The 9915-nt window shown below is 41.8% G+C and overlaps 1 protein-coding gene across 2 annotated transcripts in view; it reads right to left on the minus strand.

Annotated features, from left to right (window-relative positions):
* Positions 1-4672, minus strand: part of LOC111874473 (solute carrier organic anion transporter family member 74D) — a 51304-nt gene extending 46632 nt beyond the window's left edge. For both annotated transcript variants that reach the window (XM_023869999.2, XM_033755464.1), the window contains exon 1: positions 4490-4672. The gene's annotated coding sequence lies outside the window, so the exon portion shown is untranslated. The remainder of the gene's footprint in view (positions 1-4489) is intronic.
* Positions 4673-9915: the final 5243 nt, after the last annotated feature.

The raw sequence follows: 9915 nt of genomic DNA on the forward strand, positions 1-9915 counted from the left end.
CATCACTCTCTCTAATGAAATTCGTAATATTTTATAAAATTTGTCAATAATTACACTTCAAAAATTTTCCGATATTATCAAACATTATAATACACAAAAGACGTGACAGTTCCAGTCAATGTTGTAACAAGGGCGTGTACAAACAAACCTTGCATTACTCTTATCCAAACTGTTCACAATGCGTGTGATGTTCAAAGTTCAAACAGGAGGCCACATACGTTTTGAATATCTGGGAAAACTGCGAGGATGCTGTTGTCTAATTATATTTTATCACAGTAGAGAGCTATGAGTAAAGAATATTGTCGTGACATCTATAATTTCAATTGTAAAAATTGGGATATTTTATTACGGGTACACAATTTGATGTCAATCGGAATTCTGATCTTGTAGTTATGTAATTTCCCGCAGCATGGTGCTAGCAGTTCGGAATCTTGTAGTGACATCTGTGGAAGTTATTGTAAAACAGATAGCTCTTATGCTACGGATGTACGCTGTTCGCTGTTCGCCAAAATTGCGAGAAACACCAATTATAGCTTCGTGCTGTCTGTCTATCTGTCCGCCTGTCCGCCTGAAACAACTGGGATCCACCTGGATGAATTTTTGCTACTGGAGTTTTACAAAAATTTATCGACGTAGTTCAATTTTCGTCGAAGCCAAGCAGTAATAACGCATACTATATACGAAGAACTAATGTGTTTTTGTGAGAGTATGTTGCCATCTCCTATGCAAGTGAAAACACTGGGGTTGCCATGGCAGCAAAGCTGTGGCCATCTCATTCATGAACTTCACAGCGGTTCGCAATCTAAACGAAATATGGCGCAACAACACCACACTGTATTCTAACGACTGTTGATGTCTTCTGTCAAGTGATACATCTTTGCTTTCCATTTAATTCTGCAATTCATTTGTTTTAATTCTGTAATTTGAGGTGAAATATCTTTGGTTTAAGACTTTTTATACTGCTTCATATATTCGATCGCATTAGTTTTACCAGCATTTCAATCCAGAAGCAAATGTAAGTACAGTAATATAGCAATCTATACACGCATAAGACTCAGAAAATAAATTGTCGCAGCATAAACTAAGGTAAAGGTAAATCTGTCCCTGTGCTTAACTAATTAAGCAATACTCCATGAAGGCGTATGGGGGAATGGATATATAGATCCACATTTTCTTGACCTCGTTCCTAGCTGGAGATGAATGGTCAGTTTCACGCCTCTGCCGCTTTACCCCAAGGGAAAGAGCCTCCGGTACACATTGGAGAGGAGGCTGGGTGGGCCACAGAACCGGTCTGGACGAAGTGGAGAGGAGAAAATTCTTTCCCCCCCACCGGGACTCGAATTCCAACCTCTCGGTCGTCCAGCCCGTAGCCAGTCGTTATACCGATTCCGCTATCCCGGGTAGTATAAACTAAATGTTAACAAAATATTAAGATGAAATATCTGAACGCGCCTCAGTATTATGTTACACGTACATTTCCTATCTTTTTATGTGTCTGGACGTCAAACACATTTCATGAGAAAGAATGAAAAAAGAAATGAACGCATGCGGTCATTCAGAACGCTGGTACAAGTAACTTTAAGAAATAATACTATCTTCTGGGATATAATGCCGTGTAGTCAGTCGAAAGTCAGCTAACGTTTCGGAGGCACATATCGCTTCCATCTTCAGGGTCGAAAAAAGATAGCAGCGTGTAAGCAGATGGCAAGTCGAGTGCTGGTATTTTTATCGTCTTATTCTACCCCGAAAATTGAGGCGATATGTTCCTCCGAAACTTCGATTGACTTCCAACGGACCATACGGCGTTATATCCCAGAACATAACCACCACTTTAAGGAGAGCTTCATGCCCTGCAACTTTACGAAACATTGCAGAATGAATAAGAAACAGACTGACTGAAAGTTGCAATTGAGTGGTAGACACTCGGGCTTTGTATACGGCAGATCCTCACTTCAAATCTTAACCTGCAGACTGGCTATTCTTATTTAGGTCTTTCGTGGTTATTCTCAGTTCGTCCAGGAAAGTAATAGGATTTTGCCACCAAATTAGGCCACTGTCTCAATACTCCACATCCTTTTCATTCTGTTACTCGTTAACCATATTGTCAGTTACAGGGATTGTGCGTGACTTACTGACTGGTTTTGGATTTATTGACAGCTTATGCACACACCACTCGGACCTACAGGCAATTACAACGATATCTCTGTTCTATATACTTTACAGTTTACCGTTACATGCACACTAGGGTTCTCAATCATCACTAGTCGTATCCTGGCAACGGATTTGTAACAGTCTCACTGTCACTGCAACAGATATGAAGTCTTCTTCTCACATCCTAATTCCTTTCTTGCCATCTCTTCTCAGCCATTCGACTGCCGTCTTCAGAGACTCTCTCCATTCTAAACTAACTGCTCATTTGGAACTCCGGAACTCACTGATTCTTTTCAGTCTTATGTTACGACCGACGGTCAGTCGGCCAGTCTGTCTTGGAATAAAGGATCCATCTGGGGCTTACGACCAGATTTTTATTACTGTCAGAGGGTTGCGGGTTTGTTGACTTGGGACGCTTTCTCTCACGAGAGGATGGGTCTGTCGTTTACAACTTCTACTGGTCCTCGCCAGCGCAGTCATTCTCGGGTCCGAGTCCCATGGAACTCGCGACCATATTTTACTGTCTCTGATTCGAGACTTCCTTTCTCGTCGTCTCCTACGACTCACAAGGCTACGACGGACTTATTCGACCCCGCCTCCACACGGGATTAAGTGGGTTGCTTCAGTTGTCTGCAAGATAACTCCTTTACACCGACCGAATAGAAAACAACATTTCCAACAGTCAGTCTGTTGTAGAATAATGTTTACCGCGCCGTTTAATATAAATGGCCGTTCTTCTGTTGTTGGGTGCATATGTTTTGTGCGTTACCTAGTAACTGCCGCTGTTTATAGAGTCAATGCTTAGCAACGGATGTATGTGCCACGATGTGTTTTCAGCCCATCACAATATCCGCAATGTTAACATGAGCATCTTCCTTAAATATCATAAATTGCGCATTTCAAAAAAGAAATTCTCTTTACAGTTTTAAAGTAAGAACATGTTATACTATTCAGTAAAAAAAAANACTGCTTTCTTTTAGTGTCTTTTGTTTGTTGGACTACATTTTCCCAAGTAGGCCTACGTCCAATGAAAAGGCGATTCAGATCGATGAACTGAGACTAGTACACGTACAAAGAACTTTGTGGTTTTGTGATTACTAATGGTTGTTATTCAGAGGGTCCTGGGTTCGAATTTTCGACGCAGACACCGTCATCGTAACTTACGGTTTACATTACTTCCCTCCTCAATCCACTGTTCACACAAACATGCGGTCACTCGGCGTCACATAAATTACATGCATACAGTTGAAAGGGCGTCGTTATGTAGTTCAGCAATCAATTAATTATTTGTTCAGTCCCTACGTTTAATATTTAGTTATGGAAAGTAGGCGCGTGAGGAATTAAGTAAATGACATAATTATCGTAAATATGAATTTTTCAGCGCAGTAGACGTATTCCAGGATGCACTTGGTTTAGATACTTCAAACATAAACAATCTGTTAGCTCACCATTACAAAATTTTCGTCATTTGCCCTATAAGTTTCGGTCTAAAATACGACATCTTCAGGGTACGCTATGGTGCAAAGGGAAACTATTTTCTTTACGTAATAATTCATCATCGACGTACTTACTGGGGGACGATAATTGAGATATATTCATAATGAAATGGCAATATGAAGACAGTTGTTATGTTTTAATTTACTGATTAACTTAATTTGAAATGTACAGAAGCTACACGCAGAACAATGTGATGTGTGTCTTGTATCATAGTGAAGAAATAATACAAAGAAATTTTTTTAGAATCTCGGTTTATTAATTAGCTTAACTTTGCATAAAGGTATATTTTTAAAATTACTTTTAACATAAATTTGTAAGGAAATATTTCTCTTGTTGAAGACCGTGGCACTTGAGGAAAATCTAGTTTTCGCGAAAATATGTACGAAAAATCGCGAAGACATAGTGAATATGTAAAGATAAAGCTATCCTTGTACCAGGCCGTGAAGGCCCATAGGATTGTGAGACGTCGAGGCTCCCACATTTTATAGACAATCGGCTCAGAGATGGCGGTAAGGTTATCAGCCTTACGCGCCTGCCGTCCTTTACCGACCAGGAAGATTCATTTCTGTTAGAAGCTGAGTCGACCCCAGGGCCATATTGCGGCTGGAAGTATTAGGTAAATCGAAAAAGAAAAATCAATGACCTCATCGGGAATCAAACCAGCCACCTTCCGTCTTGTAGCACAGTGCCTCAACCAACTACGCTATCGAGCACCCCCTAAAAATATAGTAATGATGTATTAATGCATTATCGTGGAGTTTATTTTACGGTAGACAGCAAATTTCATTGCCTTAAATTAACTGATAGTGTCATATCTGCAAGTACCTAGTTAGACACTCACCTTGTTATTTTATCCGCTGTAAGACGCGACAGATCGTCTAGTAACTAAACCGACAGTCTTTAACAGAAATCTGCTTTCAAGTCCACGTATTAACTTGTAAATCCATGGTCACCACTCAGACCAGTGCAGGCTAGAATGTGCTAAGGAGCGTCAAACTAAATTACGGACTGATATGGAACTGAGTTTGCAGACGCTCTGGGTAACACTGGTCTTTCACAGACTTAAAGGCCTCGCTTATGACGTAACCATTGTCGTAGTCGAAGATTAACCAATTGTGATCTGTCAATTGAAACTCGGGCTCAATTCCCACCGCGATGTGCCAACGTTTTGTACTTACTTAAGCGTTCAGGAAAATTGGACGGGCAAATCCTGGGCCGCGACCCGCATGGGCAAAGTTCCGGAAACTCTTTCAGAAGTAAAATTCTTGGATACTGGATACAGATGGCAGAAGAGTATTAGAATGTGTTTTAGAGAACTCGATTGTGAAGATGTGAACTAAATTGTACTATGAAGAAAGCAGTCTTCTGGGATTTGGCACCGTGTATATGTGGTGTTAATCGACGTTTCGGAGGAACGTATCGCCTCCGTCTTCAGGGTAGAAGAAAAAATATAAGAAATCTGCAAGCGAAGAGACCGTGAGAACCGGTAAAAGCAGACTGTCTCAAATCTTACATAAATTGTACTAGATTAAAATAAGATTCAATGATTGACAGTCTGAGGCAGGTGAATCAGCCCACACTAACATATTCTATTTCTTCAGTATATGCCAACAGTTTAATATTATCCTCAAAATTTACTTCCAAATCTTCAAAACTTCATCTCCCCTTTTATTTTTCCGATTAAAAATTTGTGTATGGAACCGGGGTAGTGCATTCGGTATAGCGACTGGCTACGGACTGGATGTCCGAGGGGTAGGAGTTTGAGTCCCGATAGAGGCAGGAATTTTCTCCTCTCAATTTAACTCAGACCGGTTTTGGAGTCCATCCAGTCTCTTATCCAATTGGTACGTGGCCTTTAACTCTAGGAGTAAAGTTGCTTGGACGTGAAGCTGACCACCTACCTACAACCTGTGCCAAGGTCAAGAATACGTGGATCTATATATTCACTCCCCCATACATCTTCATGGCGTAGTTCTTAATTAGTTAAGTATATGAATAAATTTACCTTTTATGTGTTCTTGTATAGCTCATGCGTGCTACATGCCGTCCCAGTCCCATCTTACTGTATTTTATCGGCCTAATAATATTTTGTGGTAAGTGCTGGTTACGATGCCTCTGAAGTTGGGATGTATTTACAGACGAACATTTAGGTAATTAACGACGGCGTACGGCTCTGACTTCCGTCTCATCAAACTCTCCCGTTGTTACTTAAGAACTTCCAGTCAAGTTTTCCTCTGTATCTTACTTTGCTACAAGGCCTGCTAGGAAAGCTACTCACATTACACAAAAATTCCCTTTTATACTGGCTTGCTTATAGAAATGTCCGCCATTTGCTGATAAGTCAATTACTATATTAACCCTCCTGAAGCCATAGAACCAGCTTCTTCTCTAATTACGAAGATTGTTGGTCAGGCTGTACACGGACTTTTAGTTAATAACGTGGACTCCTGCGGTGAGCTTTTAGTTAGCCTTTTTGGTCACAGAGATTCATTGAAAGTTTCTTTCTTTCAGAGACTAAGAACAGCAGCGTATATTTCTATCGTTCTTAGATGGACCCTTACATTTCAACCCCCACCCTCACCTGCTTAATATAGGGGACGAGACAAGAACATTGACCAATGACATCTATCTTGTTAAATCAATGACCAAATTACTTAACAGAAATAATGTATAAAATCCGAAAAAGCCGGGATAGCTCAGTCGCCGTAGCGATTGGTTATGGGCTGGAAAACCGAGTGGTCGGAGTTCGAGTCCCTTTGGGGTCAAATTCTTTTTCTTTTCCACGTTTTCCAGACCGACTTTGGGACCCAAACAAGCCCCTATTCAATGGCTCTTTCTTTGGAGGTAAAGCGGCTGGGGCGTGAAGCTGACCACTCACCTCCAGCTAGTGCCGAGATCAAGATCTATACATCCACTCTCCGATACGCCTTCATTGTGTAATATTTAATTTGATAAGCACAGGGACAACTTTTTTAATGCATAAAATCCGATTCGTGTGTCCGAGGGTACTTCGACAGCTGGAAGAACGTGATCATATGTTTGTCTGATGAATTCGTTTCGGTGTATTTGCTGAAGCCTTATCCAGCAGCATAGCGTGTGGAGCGCAGAATATTAATGTTATTGCGTGTGATGAATCTGATAGGATACTGAAGCAGTAGCTAAGGACTACCTATAAGGAGCTACTAAAGGAAAGTACAAAATATCTTAGCAAGGACAACCTGTCACAAGGTCGAGGTTTGAACCCGTAACCACCAATCAATTTTAACTGCTCTCGGAGCACATCACTGTAGAAACTGACGAAAGCCGCAAACAGTAATCAGAATACCTGAATGTAGTGTCGATATTCAAACTCGGCGCCTCACAATTGCTTACAGTTCGATTGAAGTTTAATGTTCCGCTAGTAACATTACTTTTGTTCTCCTGTTTTTGTATTTTATAGTGAAACTAGGGGATCTGCATTGGTCCGATCTTCCATCCAAGGAATCCAGCCTCTTTTCTTAATAAGGATTTAGTAAATCTTCAGACTGAGACTGAGGCTCCAATCGGACTGCAGCGCGGAAATGAAATTTATAGGCTCTACTAATGTATGATTCTCCATCCAAGGAGCCATACAGTCGGTCTTAGTAAGGAATTATTTGCACCTCGACGATAGAGTTATTGAACCATAGCGATAATCTATAGAATAATTAAAGTATGAACAGAAATTAAGTTTTTATAATTTGTGTCACAAATGTGTGGACATAGTGGCCTGTGAGAAAAGTAGAGTAGGGGATTATACTTCTGAAATATGTAGGATTTGAGGGTCTGCTGCTTGTCACTTGATTTCACGTTGGTATGCTTCCCAGCTTATTCTTCAGCCCTGAAGATGGGAGCGACATGTTCCTAACAGGTCTACTTTCCATCAGTGTCCCATTGAGGGTGTGCTTAGTCTTGATGGTTCTGGAATAGAAACGGTTCCCGGTGCGTCTGAATTTCTCAGAAATGCCCTTAACATATGGGATGACGACAGTGCCCTGGTTAACTATGTTTGAAGAGGGACGATTTATTACCGATGGCTTCATTATAAAAGCAACGAACTCTTCTGAATATTCACTGAGCACAGATCATGTCTTATGTTTCTAATTTCCTTGTTAAAATCCTTGGTTTTGATACTGACCTTCGCTCGGTTGACCAGAATATGAAGGACTCCCATTTCTGCGTGATATAGGTGGTTGGACTTGAAGTGCAGATAACGACCAATATAAGCATGTTTCCGGTACACTTTTATGGTCAGTCTTGGACCCCACAGAGAAAACTAAGTGTATGTTTCTGTCTCGTCACCAGAATGCAGGGCAAAATCATGACATATATATATATGAAGGGCAGTCAAATGAAAACGGGTCAGAAGCCAAAACATATTAAAGGACATTTCTTACCTCAAAAGTAATCTCCAAAACTGTTAATACATTTATCCCACTGGGAGATAAGACGGTCAATCCCCTCCTTGAAAAAGCTTGTGGGCTGTCTACAGAACCACAACTTTACCCAGCCACACACGTCTTCGTCCGATGCAAACCGATGTCCACGAATGTCTCTCGTCAGGTCTCCAAAAATGTGAAAATCACATGGGGAGAGATCTGGGCTGTAGGTGGGATGCTGAAGCACTTCCCAACCAAATCTCTGTAGCGTATTCCTCACAGAGTTGGCAGTGGGGGGCGCGCATTATCATGAAGAAGGATAATGTCATTCGATAGCATTCCAGGGCGTTTTGACTTCATGGCACGTCTCAGTTTCTGCAAAGTGTCTTCATAGCGCTGTATACTGATTGTGGCTCCATGCTTGAGAAATTCGACAAGCAGAGGGCCCTCATCATCACTTTACCGGAACTTGTGTGTACGGCTTTGGATTTCTTGGACGGGGGAGAATTCACGTGTTTCCACTGTTGGCTCTGCCGTTTGCTCTCGGGTTCAAAATGGTGGCACCAAGTTTCGTCCCCAGTGGCAATACGGGACAGAAAAACATAGTCTTCCTCATGGTATCGTTGCAAGTGACCAAACGATGTGGCCATTCTCTAAGTCTTCTGTTCCTTCGTGAGTTGATGTGGAACCAATTGCACGCAGATTTTGCGGTACAGCAGATGTTTTGTCACAGTGGCGTGCACGGAACCGTGACTTATTCCTATCAAAAGACTAATTTCTTCCACATTGATCCATCGGTTTGCCCGGATATGACCGTGCAACGCAGCAATAACGTCAGGACTGATGACACGATGAGCCTGTCCTGGGCGAGCATCATCTTGTAGTGACACACGTCCCTCTCGGAATCTCTTATGCCACGCCAGCACACGCGAACGTGACATGCTGTGTTCGCCGTAAACAACAGACATGCGACGATGAATTTCTCGTCCTCCTACTCCTTCAGCAGTCAAAAGGCGCACTACACTTCGCTGTTCTTCTTTACCCGCCGCCATTACTGATGTTGGACGACCACACGTAGCGTTAACCTTACTTCCAGCACAATAAACAAACGACTAGTGGGCAAGGGAACGTTGTCACTGTGCTTTCCCGAGTCCCCACCAGATGTTCGTACCGTAAGCAAATTCCAGTGTTACCAACTTGCTCGCTGTGAGTTATGCGTGGTGACCCGTTTTCATTTGACTGCCACTTATAGCTAACGGATGTTTTGAACTGCGTAGACTGAGGGCGTTTGAGAACAGGGTGCTGAGGAGAATATTTGGACCGAAGAGAGATGAAGTGAGAAGAGTTTAGAAAAACTGCATAATGAGGAGCTTCATAACTTGTATTCTTCGCCAGGTGTTATCGGAATGATTAGGTCATAGAGACTGAGATGGGCTTGGCTTGTAGTACGCATGAGAAGTGGAATACATATATGATTTTGGTGGGAAAGTCGGAAGGAGAGAGACCACTAGGAAGACCAAGACGTAGGTGAACGGATAATATTAGTATATTAGAGAGATAGAATGAGGTGGTTTGAACTGGATTGATCTGGCTTAGGATAGGGACCAGTGGAGGTCTCTTGTGAACACAGCGATGAACCTTCGGGTTCCATGAAATATAGGAAAATTCTTGAGTGGCTGCTCAACTGGCGGGTTCGTAAGAAGCGTTCAGCTTCGTGGAGTTCGTTAGTTAGTTAGTTACATACTATCCTTATTCATGTACCTTCACAATTTGTTTAGAATACGAATTTGTGTTGAATTTGAAATCTCCCTTACGTATGCTTTGCAAGATATGAAGTTGTCTGGTGTCCGTATCTGTGTTTTATGGAGTC

Source organism: Cryptotermes secundus, unplaced genomic scaffold, assembly GCF_002891405.2.
Source record: "Cryptotermes secundus unplaced genomic scaffold, Csec_1.0 scaffold426, whole genome shotgun sequence".
Taxonomy (NCBI): Eukaryota; Metazoa; Arthropoda; class Insecta; order Blattodea; family Kalotermitidae; genus Cryptotermes; species Cryptotermes secundus.